Raw genomic sequence first — 20,327 nt, forward strand, 5'->3', positions numbered from 1 at the left:
GATCACTCACTGTGTAACTGTACAGAGTCGATCTTTATTCAGCAGGGTGAGGATCACTCGCTGTGTAACTGTACAGAGTCACTGTTTATTCAGCATGGTGAGGATCACTCACTGTGTAACTGTACAGAGTCACTGTTTATTCAGCAGGATAAGGATCACTCACTGTGTAACTGTACAGTGTCACTGTTTATTCAGAGTGAGGATCACTCACTGTCTAACTGTACAGAGTCACTGTTTATTCAGCATGGTGAGGATCACTCACTGCGTAACTGTACAGAGTCACTGTTTATTCAGCAGGATAAGGATCACTCACTGTGTAACTTTACAGAGTCACTGTTTATTCAGCAGGATAAGGATCACTCACTGTGTAACTGTACAGAGTCACTGTTTATTCAGCAGGATAAGGATCACTCACTGTGTAACTGTACAGTGTCACTGTTTATTCAGAGTGAGGATCACTCACTGTCTAACTGTACAGAGTCACTGTTTATTCAGCATGGTGAGGATCACTCACTGCGTAACTGTACAGAGTCACTGTTTATTCAGCAGGATAAGGATCACTCACTGTGTAACTTTACAGAGTCACTGTTTATTCAGCAGGATAAGGATCACTCACTGTGTAACTGTACAGAGTCACTGTTTTTTCTGCAGGGTGAGGATCACTCACTGTGTAACTGTACAGAGTCACTGTTTATTCAGCATGGTGAGGATCACTCACTGTGTAACTGTACAGAGTCACTGTTTGTTCAGCAGGGTGAGGATCACTCACTGTGTAACTGTACAGAGTCACTGTTTATTCAGCATGGTGAGGATCACTCACTGTGTAACTGTACAGAGTCACTGTTTATTCAGCATGGTGAGGATCACTCACTGTGTAACTGTACAGAGTCACTGTTTATTCAGCATGGTGAGGATCACTCACTGTGTAACTGTACAGAGTCACTGTTTATTCAGCAGGGTGAGGATCACTCACTGTGTAACTGTACAGAGTCACTGTTTATTCAGCAGGGTGAGGATCACTCGCTGTGTAACTGTACAGAGTCGCTCTTTATTCAGCAGGGTGAGGATCACTCGCTGTGTAACTGTACAGAGTCACTGTTTATTCAGCATGGTGAGGATCACTCACTGTGTAACTGTACAGAGTCACTGTTTATTCAGCAGGATAAGGATCACTCACTGTGTAACTGTACAGAGTCACTGTTTATTCAGCATGGTGAGGATCACTCACTGTGTAACTGTACAGAGTCACTGTTTGTTCAGCAGGGTGAGGATCACTCACTGTGTAACTGTACAGAGTCACTGTTTATTCAGCATGGTGAGGATCACTCACTGTGTAACTGTACAGAGTCACTGTTTATTCAGCAGGGTGAGGATCACTCGCTGTGTAACTGTACAGAGTCGCTCTTTATTCAGCAGGGTGATGATCACTCACTGTGTAACTGTACAGAGTCACTGTTTATTCAGGGTGAGGATCACTCACTGTGTAACTGTACAGAGTCACTGTTTATTCAGCAGGATAAAGATCACTCGCTGTGTATATCTACAGAGTCACTGTTTATTCAGCACGATAAGGATCACTCACTGTGTAACTGTACAGAGTCACTGTTTATTCAGCATGGTGAGGATCACTCACTGTGTAACTGTACAGAGTCACTGTTTATTCAGCAGGGTGAGGATCACTCACTGTGTAACTGTACAGAGTCACTGTTTATTCAGCAGTGTGAGGATCACTCACTGTGTAACCGTACAGAGTCGCTGTTTATTCAGCAGGATAATGATCACTCGCTGTGTAACTGTACAGAGTCACTGTTTATTCAGCAGTGTGAGGATCACTCACTGTGTAACCGTACAGAGTCGCTGTTTATTCAGCAGGATAAGGATCACTCGCTGTGTAACTGTACAGAGTCACTGTTTATTCAGCATGGTGAGGATCACTCACTGTGTAACTGTACAGAGTCACTGTTTGTTCAGCAGGGTGATGATCACTCACTGTGTAACTGTACAGAGTCACTGTTTATTCAGCAGTGTGAGGATCACTCACTGTGTAACCGTACAGAGTCGCTGTTTATTCAGCAGGATAAGGATCACTCACTGTGTAACTGTACAGAGTCACTGTTTATTCAGCAGGATAAGGATCACTCGCTGTGTAACTGTACAGAGTCACTGTTTATTCAGCATGGTGAGGATCACTCACTGTGTAACTGTACAGAGTCACTGTTTATTCAGCAGGATAAGGATCACTCACTGTGTATATCTACAGAGTCACTGTTTATTCAGCACGATAAGGATCACTCACTGTGTAACTGTACAGAGTCACTGTTTTTTCTGCAGGGTGAGGATCACTCACTGTGTAACTGTACAGAGTCACTGTTTATTCAGCATGGTGAGGATCACTCACTGTGTAACTGTACAGAGTCACTGTTTGTTCAGCAGGGTGAGGATCACTCACTGTGTAACTGTACAGAGTCACTGTTTATTCAGCATGGTGAGGATCACTCACTGTGTAACTGTACAGAGTCACTGTTTATTCAGCATGGTGAGGATCACTCACTGTGTAACTGTACAGAGTCACTGTTTATTCAGCATGGTGAGGATCACTCACTGTGTAACTGTACAGAGTCACTGTTTATTCAGCAGGGTGGGGATCACTCACTGTGTAACTGTACAGAGTCACTGTTTATTCAGCAGGGTGAGGATCACTCGCTGTGTAACTGTACAGAGTCGCTCTTTATTCAGCAGGGTGAGGATCACTCGCTGTGTAACTGTACAGAGTCACTGTTTATTCAGCATGGTGAGGATCACTCACTGTGTAACTGTACAGAGTCACTGTTTATTCAGCAGGATAAGGATCACTCACTGTGTAACTGTACAGAGTCACTGTTTATTCAGCATGGTGAGGATCACTCACTGTGTAACTGTACAGAGTCACTGTTTGTTCAGCAGGGTGAGGATCACTCACTGTGTAACTGTACAGAGTCACTGTTTATTCAGCATGGTGAGGATCACTCACTGTGTAACTGTACAGAGTCACTGTTTATTCAGCAGGGTGAGGATCACTCGCTGTGTAACTGTACAGAGTCGCTCTTTATTCAGCAGGGTGATGATCACTCACTGTGTAACTGTACAGAGTCACTGTTTATTCAGGGTGAGGATCACTCACTGTGTAACTGTACAGAGTCACTGTTTATTCAGCAGGATAAGGATCACTCGCTGTGTATATCTACAGAGTCACTGTTTATTCAGCACGATAAGGATCACTCACTGTGTAACTGTACAGAGTCACTGTTTATTCAGCATGGTGAGGATCACTCACTGTGTAACTGTACAGAGTCACTGTTTATTCAGCAGGGTGAGGATCACTCACTGTGTAACTGTACAGAGTCACTGTTTATTCAGCAGTGTGAGGATCACTCACTGTGTAACCGTACAGAGTCGCTGTTTATTCAGCAGGATAATGATCACTCGCTGTGTAACTGTACAGAGTCACTGTTTATTCAGCAGTGTGAGGATCACTCACTGTGTAACCGTACAGAGTCGCTGTTTATTCAGCAGGATAAGGATCACTCGCTGTGTAACTGTACAGAGTCACTGTTTATTCAGCATGGTGAGGATCACTCACTGTGTAACTGTACAGAGTCACTGTTTGTTCAGCAGGGTGATGATCACTCACTGTGTAACTGTACAGAGTCACTGTTTATTCAGCAGTGTGAGGATCACTCACTGTGTAACCGTACAGAGTCGCTGTTTATTCAGCAGGATAAGGATCACTCACTGTGTAACTGTACAGAGTCACTGTTTATTCAGCAGGATAAGGATCACTCGCTGTGTAACTGTACAGAGTCACTGTTTATTCAGCATGGTGAGGATCACTCACTGTGTAACTGTACAGAGTCACTGTTTATTCAGCAGGATAAGGATCACTCACTGTGTATATCTACAGAGTCACTGTTTATTCAGCACGATAAGGATCACTCACTGTGTAACTGTACAGAGTCACTGTTTATTCAGCATGGTGAGGATCACTCACTGTGTAACTGTACAGAGTCACTGTTTATTCAGCAGGATAAGGATCACTCACTGTGTATATCTACAGAGTCACTGTTTATTCAGCACGATAAGGATCACTCACTGTGTAACTGTACAGAGTCACTGTTTATTCAGCAGGGTGAGGATCACTCACTGTGTAACTGTACAGAGTCACTGTTTATTCAGCAGGGTGAGCATCACTCACTGTGTAACTGTACAGAGTCACTGTTGATTCAGCAGGGTGAGCATCACTCACTGTGTAACTGTACAGAGTCACTGTTTATTCAGCAGGGTTAGGATCACTCACTGTGTAACTGTACAGAGTGACTGTTTATTCAGCAGGGTGAGGATCACTCACTGTGTAACTGTACAGAGTCACTCTTTATTCAGCAGGGTGAGGATCGCTTACTGTGTAAATGTACAGAGTCACTGTTTATTCAGCAGGGTGAGGGTCGCTCACTGTGTAACTGTACAGAGTCACTCTTTATTCAGCAGGGTGAGGATCGCTTACTGTGTAAATGTACAGAGTCACTGTTTATTCAGCAGGGTGAGGGTCGCTCACTGTGTAACTGTACAGAGTCACTGTTTATTCAGCAGGGTGAGGATCACTCACTGTGTAACTGTACAGAGTCACAGTTTATTCAGCAGGGTGAGGATCACTAACTGTGTAACTGTACAGAGTCACTGTTTATTCAGCAGGGTAAAGATCACTCACTGTGTAACTGTACCGAGTCACTGTTTGTTCAGCAGGGTAAAGATCACTCACTGTGTAACTGTACAGAGTCACTGTTATTCAGCAGGCTGAGGATCACTCACTGTGTAACTGTACAGAGTCACTGTTTATTCAGCAGGGTGAGGATCACTCACTCTGTAACTGTACAGAGAGACTGTTCATTCAGCAGGGTGAGAATCACTCACTGTGCAACTGTACAGAGTCACTGTTTATTCAGCAGGCTGAGGATCACTCACTGTGTAACTGTACAGAGTAACTGTTTATTCAGCAGTTTAAGGATCACTCACTGTAACTGTACAGAGTGCCTGTTTATTCAGCAGGGTGAGGATCACTCACTGTGTAACAAGACAGAGTAACTGTTTATTCAGCAGGGTGATGATCACTCACTGTGTAACTGTACGGAGTCACTGTTTATTCAGCAGGGTGAGGATCACTCACTGTGTAACTGTACAGTGTCACTGTTTATTCAGAGTGAGGATCACTCACTGTGTAACTGTACAGAGTCACTGTTTATTCAGCATGGTGAGGATCACTCACTGCGTAACTGTACAGAGTCACTGTTTATTCAGCAGGATAAGGATCACTCACTGTGTAACTGTACAGAGTCACTGTTTATTCAGCAGGATAAGGATCACTCACTGTGTAACTGTACAGAGTCACTGTTTTTTCAGCAGGGTGAGGATCACTCACTGTGTAACTGTACAGAGTCACTGTTTATTCAGCATGGTGAGGATGACTCACTGTGTAACTGTACAGAGTCACTGTTTGTTCAGCAGGGTGAGGATCACTCACTGTGTAACTGTACAGTGTCACTGTTTATTCAGGGTGAGGATCACTCACTGTGTAACTGTACATAGTCACTGTTTATTCAGCAGGATAAGGATCACTCACTGTGTAACTGTACAGAGTCACTGTTTATTCAGCAGGGTGAGGATCACTCACTGTGTAACTGTACAGAGTCACTGTTTATTCAGCAGGGTGAGGATCACTCACTGTGTAACTGTACAGAGTCACTCTTTTATAAGCAGGGTGAGGATCGCTCACTGTGTAACTGTACAGAGTCACTGTTTATTCAGCAGGGTGAGGTTCGCTCACTGTGTAACTGTACAGAGTCACTGTTTATTCAGCAGGGTGAGGATCACTCACTGTGTAACTGTACAGAGTCACTGTTTATTCAGCAGGGTGAGGATCACTCACTGTGTATCTGTACCGAGTCACTGTTTGTTCAGCAGGGTAAAGATCACTCACTATGTAACTGTACAGAGTCACTGTTTATTCAGCAGGCTGAGGATCACTCACTGTGTAACTGTACAGAATGAATGTTTATTCAGCAGGGTGAGGATCACTCACTGTGTAACTGTACAGAGTGACTGTTCATTCAGCAGGGCGAGGATCACTCACTGTGCAACTGTACAGAGTCACTGTTTATTCAGCAGGCTGAGGATCACTCACTGTGTAACTGTACAGAGTAACTGTTTATTCAGCAGTTTAAGGATCACTCACTGTAACTGTATGGAGTGACTGTTTATTCAGCAGGGTGAGGATCACTCACTGTGTAACTGTACAGAGTGACTGTTTATTCAGCAGGGTGAGGATCACTCACTGTGTAACTGTACAGAGTGACTGTTCATTCAGCAGGGTGAGGATCACTCACTGTGCAACTGTACAGAGTCACTGTTTATTCAGCAGGCTTAGGATCACTCACTGTGTAACTGTACAGAGTAACTGTTTATTCAGCAGTTTAAGGATCACTCACTGTAACTGTATGGAGTGACTGTTTATTCAGCAGGGTGAGGGTCACTCACTGTGTAACTGTACAGAGTCACTGTTTATTCAGCATGGTGAGGATCACTCACTGTGTAACTGTACAGAGTCACTGTTTATTCAGCAGGATAAGGATCACTCACTGTGTAACTGTACAGAGTCACTGTTTATTCAGCAGGATAAGGATCACTCACTGTGTAACTGTACAGAGTCACTGTTTTTTCAGCAGGGTGAGGATCATTCACTGTGTAACTGTACAGAGTCACTGTTTATTCAGCATGGTGAGGATCTCTCACTGTGTAACTGTACAGAGTCACTGTTTATTCAGTTGGGTGAGGATCACTCACTGTGTAACTGTACAGTGTCACTGTTTATTCAGGGTGAGGTTCACTCACTGTGTAACTGTACAGAGTCACTGTTTATTCAGCAGTATAAGGAACACTCACTGTGTAACTGTACAGAGTCACTGTTTATTCAGCAGGGTGAGGATCACTCACTGTGTAACTGTACAGAGTCACTGTTTATTCAGCAGGATAAGGATCACTCACAGTGTAACTGTACAGAATCACTGTTTATTCAGCAGGGTGAGGATCACTCAATGTGTAACTGTACAGAGTCACTGTTCATTCAGCAGGGTGAGGATCACTCACTGTGTGACTGTACAGAGTCACTGTGTATTCAGCAGTATAAGGAACACTCACTGTGTAACTGTACAGAGTCACTGTTTATTCAGCAGGGTGAGGATCACTCACTGTGTAACTGTACAGAGTCACTGTTTATTCAGCAGGATAAGGATCACTCACAGTGTAACTGTACCGAATCACTGTTTATTCAGCAGGGTGAGGATCACTCAATGTGTAACTGTACAGAGTCACTGTGTATTCAGCAGGGTGAGGATCACTCACTGTGTAACTGTACAGAGTCACTGTTTTTTCAGGGTGATGATCACTCACTGTGTACCTGTACAGAGCCACTGTTTATTCAGCAGTGTTTGGATCGCTCACTCTGTAACTGTACAGAGTCACTGTTTATTCAGCAGGGTGAGGGTCGCTCTCTGTGTAACTGTACAGAGTCACTGTTTATTCAGCAGGGTGAGGATCACTCACTGTGTAACTGTACAGAGTCACTGTTTGTTCAGCAGGCTGAGGATCACTCACTGTGTAACTGTACAGAGTCACTGTTTATTCAGCAGGGTAAAGATCACTCACTGTGTAACTGTACAGAGTCACTGTTTATTCAGCAGGCTGAGGATCACTCACTGTGTAACTCTACAGAGTCACTGTTTATTCAGCAGGGTGAGGATCACTCACTGTGTAACGGTACAGAGTCACTGTTTGTTCAGCAGGGTAAAGATCACTCACTGTGTAACTGTACAGAGTCACTGTTTATTCAGCAGGCTGAGGATCACTCACTGTGTAACTGTACAGAGTCACTGTTTATTCAGCAGGGTGAGGATCACTCACTGTGTAACTGTACAGAGTCACTGTTTATTCAGCAGGGTGAGGATCACTCACTGTGTAACTGTACAGAATGAATGTTTATTCAGCAGGGTGAGGATCACTCACTGTGTAACTGTACAGAGTGACAGTTCATTCAGCAGGGTGAGGATCACTCACTGTGCAACTGTACAGAGTCACTGTTTATTCAGCAGGGTGAGGATCACTCACTGTGTAACTGTGCAGAGTGACTGTTTATTCAGCAGTTTAAGGATCACTCACTGTAACTGTATGGAGTGACTGTTTATTCAGCAGGGTGAGGATCACTCACTGTGTAACTGTACAGTGACACTGTTTATTCAGGGTGAGGATCACTCACTGTGTAACTGTACAGAGTCACTGTTTATTCAGCAGGGTGAGGATCACTCACTGTGTAACTGTACAGAGTGACTGTTTATTCAGCAGGGCGAGGATCACTCACTGTGTAACTGTAGAGAGTGCCTGTTTATTCAGCAGGGTGAGGATTACTCACTGTGTAACAAGACAGAGTCACTGTTTATTCAGCAGGGTGATGATCACTCACTGTGTATCTGTACAGAGTCACTGTTTATTCAGCAGGGTGAGGATCACTCACTGTGTAACTGTACAGTGTCACTGTTTATTCAGAGTGAGGATCACTCACTGTGTAACTGTACAGAGTCACTGTTTATTCAGCATGGTGAGGATCACTCACTGCGTAACTGTACAGAGTCACTGTTTATTCAGCAGGATAAGGATCACTCACTGTGTAACTGTACAGAGTCACTGTTTATTCAGCAGGATAAGGATCACTCACTGTGTAACTGTACAGAGTCACTGTTTTTTCAGCAGGGTGAGGATCACTCACTGTGTAACTGTACAGAGTCACTGTTTATTCAGCATGGTGAGGATCACTCACTGTGTAACTGTACAGAGTCACTGTTTGTTCAGCAGGGTGAGGATCACTCACTGTGTAACTGTACAGTGTCACTGTTTATTCAGGGTGAGGATCACTCACTGTGTAACTGTACATAGTCACTGTTTATTCAGCAGGATAAGGATCACTCACTGTGTAACTGTACAGAGTCACTGTTTATTCAGCAGGGTGAGGATCACTCACTGTGTAACTGTACAGAGTCACTGTTTATTCAGCAGGATAAGGATCACTCACTGTGTAACTGTACAGAGTCACTGTTTATTCAGCAGGGTGAGGATCACTCACTGTGTAACTGTACAGAGTCACTCTTTTTTCAGCAGGGTGAGGATCGCTCACTGTGTAACTGTACAGAGTCACTGTTTATTCAGCAGGGTGAGGTTCGCTCACTGTGTAACTGTACAGAGTCACTGTTTATTCAGCAGGGTGAGGATCACTCACTGTGTAACTGTACAGAGTCACTGTTTATTCAGCAGGCTGAGAATCACTCACTGTGTAACTGTACAGAATGAATGTTTATTCAGCAGGGTGAGGATCACTCACTGTGTAACTGTACAGAGTGACTGTTCATTCAGCAGGGTGAGGATCACTCACTGTGCAACTGTACAGAGTCACTGTTTATTCAGCAGGCTGAGGATCACTCACTGTGTAACTGTACAGAGTAACTGTTTATTCAGCAGTTTAAGGATCACTCACTGTAACTGTATGGAGTGACTGTTTATTCAGCAGGGTGAGGATCACTCACTGTGTAACTGTACAGAGTGACTGTTTATTCAGCAGGGTGAGGATCACTCACTGTGTAACTGTACAGAGTGACTGTTCATTCAGCAGGGTGAGGATCACTCACTGTGCAACTGTACAGAGTCACTGTTTATTCAGCAGGCTGAGGATCACTCACTGTGTAACTGTACAGAGTAACTGTTTATTCAGCAGTTTAAGGATCACTCACTGCAACTGTATGGAGTGACTGTTTATTCAGCAGGGTGAGGATCACTCACTGTCTAACTGTACAGAGTCACTCTTTATTCAGCAGGGTGAGGATCACTCACTGTGTAACTGTACAGAGTCACTGTTTATTCAGCATGGTGAGGATCACTCACTGTGTAACTGTACAGAGTCACTGTTTATTCAGCAGGATAGGGATCACTCACTGTGTAACTGTACAGAGTCACTGTTTATTCAGCAGGATAAGGATCACTCACTGAGTAACTGTACAGAGTCACTGTTTTTTCAGCAGGGTGAGGATCACTCACTTTGTAACTGTACAGAGTCACTGTTTATTCAGCATGGTGAGGATCACTCACTGTGTAACTGTACAGAGTCACTGTTTGTTCAGCAGGGTGAGGATCACTCACTGTGTAACTGTACAGTGTCACTGTTTATTCAGGGTGAGGATCACTCACTGTGTAACTGTACAGAGTCACTGTTTATTCAGCAGTATAAGGAACACTCACTGTGTAACTGTACAGAGTCACTGTTTAATCAGCAGGGTGAGGATCACTCACTGTGTAACTGTACAGAGTCACTGTTTATTCAGCAGGATAAGGATCACTCACAGTGTAACTGTACAGAGTCACTGTTTATTCAGCAGGGTGAGGATCACTCACTGTGTAACTGTACAGAGCCACTGTTTATTCAGCATGGTGAGGATCGCTCACTCTGTAACTGTACAGAGTCACTGTTTATTCAGCAGGGTGAGTGTCGCTCTCTGTGTAACTGTACAGAGTCATTGTTTATTCAGCAGGGTGAGGATCACTCACTGTGTATCTGTACCGAGTCACTGTTTATTCAGCAGGATAAGGATCACTCACTGTGTAACTGTACAGAGTCACTGTTTATTAAGCAGGCTGAGGATCACTCAATGTGTAACTGTACAGAATGAATGTTTATTCAGCAGGGTGAGGATCACTCACTGTGTAACTGTACAGAGTGACAGTTCATTCAGCAGGGTGAGGATCACTCACTGTGCAACTGTACAGAGTCACTGTTTATTCAGCAGGCTGAGGATCACTCACTGTGTAACTGTACAGAGTAACTGTTTATTCAGCAGTTTAAGGATCACTCACTGTAACTGTATGGAGTGACTGTTTATTCAGCAGGGTGAGGATCACTCACTGTGTAACTGTACAGTGACACTGTTTATTCAGGGTGAGGATCACTCACTGTGTAACTGTACAGAGTCACTGTTTATTCAGCAGGGTGAGGATCACTCACTGTGTAACTGTACAGATTCAATGTTTATTCAGCAGGGTGAGGATCACTCACTGTGTAACTGTACAGAGTCGATCTTTATTCAGCAGGGTGAGGATCACTCGCTGTGTAACTGTACAGAGTCACTGTTTATTCAGCATGGTGAGGATCACTCACTGTGTAACTGTACAGAGTCACTGTTTATTCAGCAGGATAAGGATCACTCACTGTGTAACTGTACAGTGTCACTGTTTATTCAGAGTGAGGATCACTCACTGTCTAACTGTACAGAGTCACTGTTTATTCAGCATGGTGAGGATCACTCACTGCGTAACTGTACAGAGTCACTGTTTATTCAGCAGGATAAGGATCACTCACTGTGTAACTTTACAGAGTCACTGTTTATTCAGCAGGATAAGGATCACTCACTGTGTAACTGTACAGAGTCACTGTTTTTTCTGCAGGGTGAGGATCACTCACTGTGTAACTGTACAGAGTCACTGTTTATTCAGCATGGTGAGGATCACTCACTGTGTAACTGTACAGAGTCACTGTTTGTTCAGCAGGGTGAGGATCACTCACTGTTTAACTGTACAGTGTCACTGTTTATTCAGGGTGAGGATCACTCACTGTGTAACTGTACAGAGTCACTGTTTATTCAGCATGGTGAGGATCACTCACTGTGTAACTGTACAGAGTCACTGTTTGTTCAGCAGGGTGAGGATCACTCACTGTGTCACTGTACAGAGTCACTGTTTATTCAGGGTGAGTATCACTCACTGTTTAACTGTACAGTGTCACTGTTTATTCAGGGTGAGGATCACTCACTGTGTAACTGTACAGAGTCACTGTTTATTCAGCAGGATAAGGATCACTCACTGTGTAACTGTACAGAGTCACTGTTTATTCAGCAGGGTGAGGATCACTCACTGTGTAACTGTACAGTGTCACTGTTTATTCAGGGTGAGGATCACTCACTGTGTAACTGTACAGAGTCACTGTTTATTCAGCAGGGTGAGGATCACTCACTGTGTAACTGTACAGAGTCACTGTTTATTCAGCAGGGTGAGGATCACTCACTGTGTAACTGTACAGAGTCACTGTTCATTCAGCAGGCTGAGGATCACTCACTGTGTAACTGTACAGAATGAATGTTTATTCAGCAGGGTGAGGATCACTCACTGTGTAACTGTACAGAGTGACTGTTTGTTCAGCAGGGTGAGGATCACTCACTGTGTAACTGTACAGTCACTGTTTATTAAGCAGGCTGAGGATCACTCAATGTGTAACTGTACAGACTGAATGTTTATTCAGCAGGGTGAGGATCACTCACTGTGTAACTGTACAGAGTGACAGTTCATTCAGCAGGGTGAGGATCACTCACTGTGCAACTGTACAGAGTCACTGTTTATTCAGCAGGCTGAGGATCACTCACTGTGTAACTGTACAGAGTAACTGTTTATTCAGCAGTTTAAGGATCACTCACTGTAACTGTATGGAGTGACTGTTTACTCAGCAGGGTGAGGATCACTCACTGTGTAACTGTACAGTGACACTGTTTATTCAGGGTGAGGATCACTCACTGTGTAACTGTACAGAGTCACTGTTTATTCAGCAGGATCAGGATCACTCACTGTGTAACTGTACAGAGTCACTGTTTATTCAGCAGGATAAGGATCACTCACTGTGTAACTTTACAGAGTCACTGTTTATTCAGCAGGATAAGGATCACTCACTGTGTAACTGTACAGATTCAATGTTTATTCAGCAGGGTGAGGATCACTCACTGTGTAACTGTACAGAGTGACAGTTCATTCAGCAGGGTGAGGATCACTCACTGTGCAACTGTACAGAGTCACTGTTTATTCAGCAGGCTGAGGATCACTCACTGTGTAACTGTACAGAGTAACTGTTTATTCAGCAGTTTAAGGATCACTCACTGTAACTGTATGGAGTGACTGTTTACTCAGCAGGGTGAGGATCACTCACTGTGTAACTGTACAGTGACACTGTTTATTCAGGGTGAGGATCACTCACTGTGTAACTGTACAGAGTCACTGTTTATTCAGCAGGATCAGGATCACTCACTGTGTAACTGTACAGAGTCACTGTTTATTCAGCAGGATAAGGATCACTCACTGTGTAACTTTACAGAGTCACTGTTTATTCAGCAGGATAAGGATCACTCACTGTGTAACTGTACAGATTCAATGTTTATTCAGCAGGGTGAGGATCACTCACTGTGTAACTGTACAGAGTCGCTCTTTATTCAGCAGGGTGAGGATCACTCGCTGTGTAACTGTACAGAGTCACTGTTTATTCAGCATGGTGAGGATCACTCACTGTGTAACTGTACAGAGTCACTGTTTATTCAGCAGGATATGGATCACTCACTGTGTAACTGTACAGTGTCACTGTTTATTCAGAGTGAGGAGCACTCACTGTGTAACTGTACAGAGTCACTGATTATTCAGCATGGTGAGGATCACTCACTGCGTAACTGTACAGAGTCACTGTTTATTCAGCAGGATAAGGATCACTCACTGTGTAACTTCACAGAGTCACTGTTTATTCAGCAGGGTGAGGATCACTCACTGTGTAACTGTACAGAGCCACTGTTTATTCAGCAGGGTGAGGATCGCTCACTCTGTAACTGTACAGAGTCACTGTTTATTCAGCAGGGTGAGGGTCGCTCTCTGTGTAACTGTACAGAGTCATTGTTTATTCAGCAGGGTGAGGATCACTCACTGTGTATCTGTACCGAGTCACTGTTTGTTCAGCAGGGTAAAGATCACTCACTGTGTAACTGTACAGAGTGACAGTTCATTCAGCAGGGTGAGGATCACTCACTGTGCAACTGTACAAAGTCACTGTTTATTCAGCAGGCTGAGGATCACTCACTGTGTAACTGTACAGAGTAACTGTTTATTCAGCAGTTTAAGGATCACTCACTGTAACTGTATGGAGTGACTGTTTATTCAGCAGGGTGAGGATCACTCACTGTGTAACTGTATAGAGTCACTGTTTATTCAGGGTGAGGATCACTCACTGTGTAACTGTACAGAGTCACTGTTTATTCAGCAGGGTGAGGATCACTCACTGTGTAACTGTACAGATTCAATGTTTATTCAGCAGGGTGAGGATCACTCACTGTGTAACTGTACAGAGTCGCTCTTTATTCAGCAGGGTGAGGATCACTCGCTGTGTAACTGTACAGAGTCACTGTTTATTCAGCATGGTGAGGATCACTCACTGTGTAACTGTACAGAGTCACTGTTTATTCAGCAGGATAAGGATCACTCACTGTGTAACTGTACAGTGTCACTGTTTATTCAGAGTGAGGATCACTCACTGTCTAACTGTACAGAGTCACTGTTTATTCAGCATGGTGAGGATCACTCACTGCGTAACTGTACAGAGTCACTGTTTATTCAGCAGGATAAGGATCACTCACTGTGTAACTTTACAGAGTCACTGTTTATTCAGCAGGATAAGGATCACTCACTGTGTAACTGTACAGAGTCACTGTTTTTTCTGCAGGGTGAGGATCACTCACTGTGTAACTGTACAGAGTCACTGTTTATTCAGCATGGTGAGGATCACTCACTGTGTAACTGTACAGAGTCACTGTTTGTTCAGCAGGGTGAGGATCACTCACTGTTTAACTGTACAGTGTCACTGTTTATTCAGGGTGAGGATCACTCACTGTGTAACTGTACATAGTCACTGTTTATTCAGCAGGATAAGGATCACTCACTGTGTAACTGTACAGAGTCACTGTTTATTCAGCAGGGTGAGGATCACTCACTGTGTAACTGTACATAGTCACTGTTTATTCAGCAGGATAAGGATCACTCACTGTGTAACTGTACAGAGTCACTGTTTATTCAGCAGGTTGAGGATCACTCACTGTAACTGTACAGAGTCACTGTTTATTCAGCAGGGTGAGGATCACTCAATGTGTACCTGTACAGAGTCACTGTTTATTCAGCAGGGTGAGGATCACTCACTGTGTAACTGTACAGAGTCACTCTTTTTTCAGCAGGGTGAGGATCGCTCACTGTGTAACTGTACAGAGTCACTGTTTATTCAGCAGGGTGAGGTTCGCTCACTGTGTAACTGTACAGAGTCACTGTTTATTCAGCAGGGTGAGGATCACTCACTGTGTATCTGTACCGAGTCACTGTTTATTCAGCAGGGTAAAGATCACTCACTGTGTAACTGTACAGAGTCACTGTTTATTCAGCAGGGTGAGGATCACTCACTGTGTAACTGTACAGAGTCACTCTTTTTTCAGCAGGGTGAGGATCGCTCACTGTGTAACTGTACAGAGTCACTGTTTATTCAGCAGGGTGAGGTTCGCTCACTGTGTAACTGTACAGAGTCACTGTTTATTCAGCAGGGTGAGGATCACTCACTGTGTATCTGTACCGAGTCACTGTTTATTCAGCAGGGTAAAGATCACTCACTGTGTAACTGTACAGAGTCACTGTTTATTCAGCAGGGTGAGGATCACTCACTGTGTAACTGTACAGAGTGACTGTTTATTCAGCAGGCTGAGGATCACTCACTGTGTAACTGTACAGAGTCACTGTTTATTCAGCAGGCTGAGGATCACTCACTGTGTAACTGTACAGAGTCACTGTTTATTCAGCAGGGTGAGGATCACTGACTGTGTAACTGTACAGAGTAACTGTTTATTCAGCAGGCTGAGGATCACTCACTGTGTAACTGTACAGAGTCACTGTTTATTCAGCAGGGTGAGGATCACTGACTGTGTAACTGTACAGAGTCACTGTTTATTCAGCAGGCTGAAGATCACTCACTGTGTAACTGTACAGAGTCACTGTTTATTAAGCAGGCTGAGGATCACTCAATGTGTAACTGTATAGAATGAATGTTTATTCAGCAGGGTGAGGATCACTCACTGTGTAACTGTACAGAGTCACTGTTTATTCAGCAGGCTGAGGATCACTCACTGTGTAACTGTACAGAGTCACTGTTTATTCAGCAGGGTGAGGATCACTGACTGTGTAACTGTACAGAGTCACTGTTTATTAAGCAGGCTGAGGATCACTCAATGTGTAACTGTACAGAATGAATGTTTATTCAGCAGGGTGAGGATCACTCACTGTGTAACTGTACAGAGTGACAGTTCATTCAGCAGGGTGAGAATCACTCACTGTGCAACTGTACAGAGTCACTGTTTATTCAGCAGGCTGAGGATCACTCACTGTGTAACTGTACAGAGTAACTGTTTATTCAGCAGTTTAAGGATCACTCACTGTAACTGTATGGAGTGACTGTTTACTCAGCAGGGTGAGGATCACTCACTGTGTAACTGTACAGTGACACTGTTTATTCAGGGTGAGGATCACTCACTGTGTAACTGTACAGAGTCACTGTTTATTCAGCAGGATCAGGATCACTCACTGTGTAACTGTACAGAGTCACTGTTTATTCAGCAGGATAAGGATCACTCACTGTGTAACTTTACAGAGTCACTGTTTATTCAGCAGGATAAGGATCACTCACTGTGTAACTGTACAGATTCAATGTTTATTCAGCAGGGTGAGGATCACTCACTGTGTAACTGTACAGAGTCGCTCTTTATTCAGCAGGGTGAGGATCACTCGCTGTGTAACTGTACAGAGTCACTGTTTATTCAGCATGGTGAGGATCACTCACTGTGTAACTGTACAGAGTCACTGTTTATTCAGCAGGATATGGATCACTCACTGTGTAACTGTACAGTGTCACTGTTTATTCAGAGTGAGGAGCACTCACTGTGTAACTGTACAGAGTCACTGTTTATTCAGCATGGTGAGGATCACTCACTGCGTAACTGTACAGAGTCACTGTTTATTCAGCAGGATAAGGATCACTCACTGTGTAACTTTACAGAGTCACTGTTTATTCAGCAGGATAAGGATCACTCACTGTGTAACTGTACAGAGTCACTCTTTTTTCAGCAGGGTGAGGATCGCTCACTGTGTAACTGTACAGAGTCACTGTTTATTCAGCAGGGTGAGGTTCGCTCATTGTGTAACTGTACAGAGTCACTGTTTATTCAGCAGGGTGAGGATCACTCACTGTGTATCTGTACCGAGTCACTGTTTGTTCAGCAGGGTAAAGATCACTCACTGTGTAACTGTACAGAGTCACTGTTTATTCAGCAGGCTGAGGATCACTCACTGTGTAACTGTACAGAATGAATGTTTATTCAGCAGGGTGAGGATCACTCACTGTGTAACTGTACAGAGTGACTGTTCATTCAGCAGGGTGAGGATCACTCACTGTGCAACTGTACAGAGTCACTGTTTATTCAGCAGGCTGAGGATCACTCACTGTGTAACTGTACAGAGTAACTGTTTATTCAGCAGTTTAAGGATCACTCACTGTAACTGTATGGAGTGACTGTTTATTCAGCAGGTTGAGGATCACTCACTGTGTAACTGTACAGAGTGACTGTTTATTCAGCAGGGTGAGGATCACTCACTGTGTAACTGTACAGAGTGACTGTTCATTCAGCAGGGTGAGGATCACTCACTGTGCAACTGTACAGAGTCACTGTTTATTCAGCAGGCTGAGGATCACTCACTGTGTAACTGTACAGAGTAACTGTTTATTCAGCAGTTTAAGGATCACTCACTGCAACTGTATGGAGTGACTGTTTATTCAGCAGGGTGAGGATCACTCACTGTGTAACTGTACAGAGTCACTCTTTATTCAGCAGGGTGAGGATCACTCACTGTGTAACTGTACAGAGTCACTGTTTATTCAGCAGGATAAGGATCACTCACTGTGTAACTTTACAGAGTCACTGTTTATTCAGCAGGATAAGGATCACTCACTGTGTAACTGTACAGATTCAATGTTTATTCAGCAGGGTGAGGATCACTCACTGTGTAACTGTACAGAGTCGCTCTTTATTCAGCAGGGTGAGGATCACTCGCTGTGTAACTGTACAGAGTCACTGTTTATTCAGCATGGTGAGGATCACTCACTGTGTAACTGTACAGAGTCACTGTTTATTCAGCAGGATATGGATTACTCACTGTGTAACTGTACAGTGTCACTGTTTATTCAGAGTGAGGAGCACTCACTGTGTAACTGTACAGAGTCACTGTTTATTCAGCATGGTGAGGATCACTCACTGCGTAACTGTACAGAGTCACTGTTTATTCAGCAGGATAAGGATCACTCACTGTGTAACTTTACAGAGTCACTGTTTATTCAGCAGGATAAGGATCACTCACTGTGTAACTGTACAGAGTCACTCTTTTTTCAGCAGGGTGAGGATCGCTCACTGTGTAACTGTACAGAGTCACTGTTTATTCAGCAGGGTGAGGTTCGCTCACTGTGTAACTGTACAGAGTCACTGTTTATTCAGCAGGGTGAGGATCACTCACTGTGTATCTGTACCGAGTCACTGTTTGTTCAGCAGGGTAAAGATCACTCACTGTGTAACTGTACAGAGTCACTGTTTATTCAGCAGGCTGAGGATCACTCACTGTGTAACTGTACAGAATGAATGTTTATTCAGCAGGGTGAGGATCACTCACTGTGTAACTGTACAGAGTGACTGTTCATTCAGCAGGGTGAGGATCACTCACTGTGCAACTGTACCGAGTCACTGTTTATTCAGCAGGCTGAGGATCACTCACTGTGTAACTGTACAGAGTAACTGTTTATTCAGCAGTTTAAGGATCACTCACTGTAACTGTATGGAGTGACTGTTTATTCAGCAGGGTGAGGATCACTCACTGTGTAACTGTACAGAGTGACTGTTTATTCAGCAGGGTGAGGATCACTCACTGTGTAACTGTACAGAGTGACTGTTCATTCAGCAGGGTGAGGATCACTCACTGTGCAACTGTACAGAGTCACTGTTTATTCAGCAGGCTGAGGATCACTCACTGTGTAACTGTACAGAGTAACTGTTTATTCAGCAGTTTAAGGATCACTCACTGCAACTGTATGGAGTGACTGTTTATTCAGCAGGGTGAGGATCACTCACTGTGTAACTGTACAGAGTCACTCTTTATTCAGCAGGGTGAGGATCACTCACTGTGTAACTGTACAGAGTCACTGTTTATTCAGCATGGTGAGGATCACTCACTGTGTAACTGTACAGAGTCACTGTTTATTCAGCAGGATAAGGATCACTCACTGTGTAACTGTACAGAGTAACTGTTTATTCAGCAGGATAAGGATCACTCACTGTGTAACTGTACAGAGTCACTGTTTTTTCAGCAGGGTGAGGATCACTCACTTTGTAACTGTACAGTGTCACTGTTTATTCAGCATGGTGAGGATCACTCACTGTGTAACTGTACAGAGTCACTGTTTGTTCAGCAGGGTGAGGATCACTCACTGTGTAACTGTACAGTGTCACTGTTTATTCAGGGTGAGGATCACTCACTGTGTAACTGTACAGAGTCACTGTTTATTCAGCAGTATAAGGAACACTCACTGTGTAACTGTACAGAGTCACTGTTTAATCAGCAGGGTGAGGATCACTCACTGTGTAACTGTACAGAGTCACTGTTTATTCAGCAGGATAAGGATCACTCACAGTGTAACTGTACAGAGTCACTGTTTATTCAGCAGGGTGAGGATCACTCACTGTGTAACTGTACAGAGCCACTGTTTATTCAGCAGGGTGAGGATCGCTCACTCTGTAACTGTACAGAGTCACTGTTTATTCAGCAGGGTGAGGGTCGCTCTCTGTGTAACTGTACAGAGTCATTGTTTATTCAGCAGGGTGAGGATCACTCACTGTGTATCTGTACCGAGTCACTGTTTGTTCAGCAGGGTAAAGATCACTCACTGTGTAACTATACAGAGTCACTGTTTATTAAGCAGGCTGAGGATCACTCAATGTGTAACTGTACAGAATGAATGTTTATTCAGCAGGGTGAGGATCACTCACTGTGTAACTGTACAGAGTGACAGTTCATTCAGCAGGGTGAGGATCACTCACTGTGCAACTGTACAGAGTCACTGTTTATTCAGCAGGCTGAGGATCACTCACTGTGTAACTGTACAGAGTAACTGTTTATTCAGCAGTTTAAGGATCACTCACTGTAACTGTATGGAGTGACTGTTTATTCAGCAGGGTGAGGATCACTCACTGTGTAACTGTACAGTGACACTGTTTATTCAGGGTGAGGATCACTCACTGTGTAACTGTACAGAGTCACTGTTTATTCAGCAGGGTGAG

Source organism: Scyliorhinus torazame, chromosome 25 (genome assembly GCF_047496885.1).
Source record: "Scyliorhinus torazame isolate Kashiwa2021f chromosome 25, sScyTor2.1, whole genome shotgun sequence".
NCBI lineage: Eukaryota > Metazoa > Chordata > Chondrichthyes > Carcharhiniformes > Scyliorhinidae > Scyliorhinus > Scyliorhinus torazame.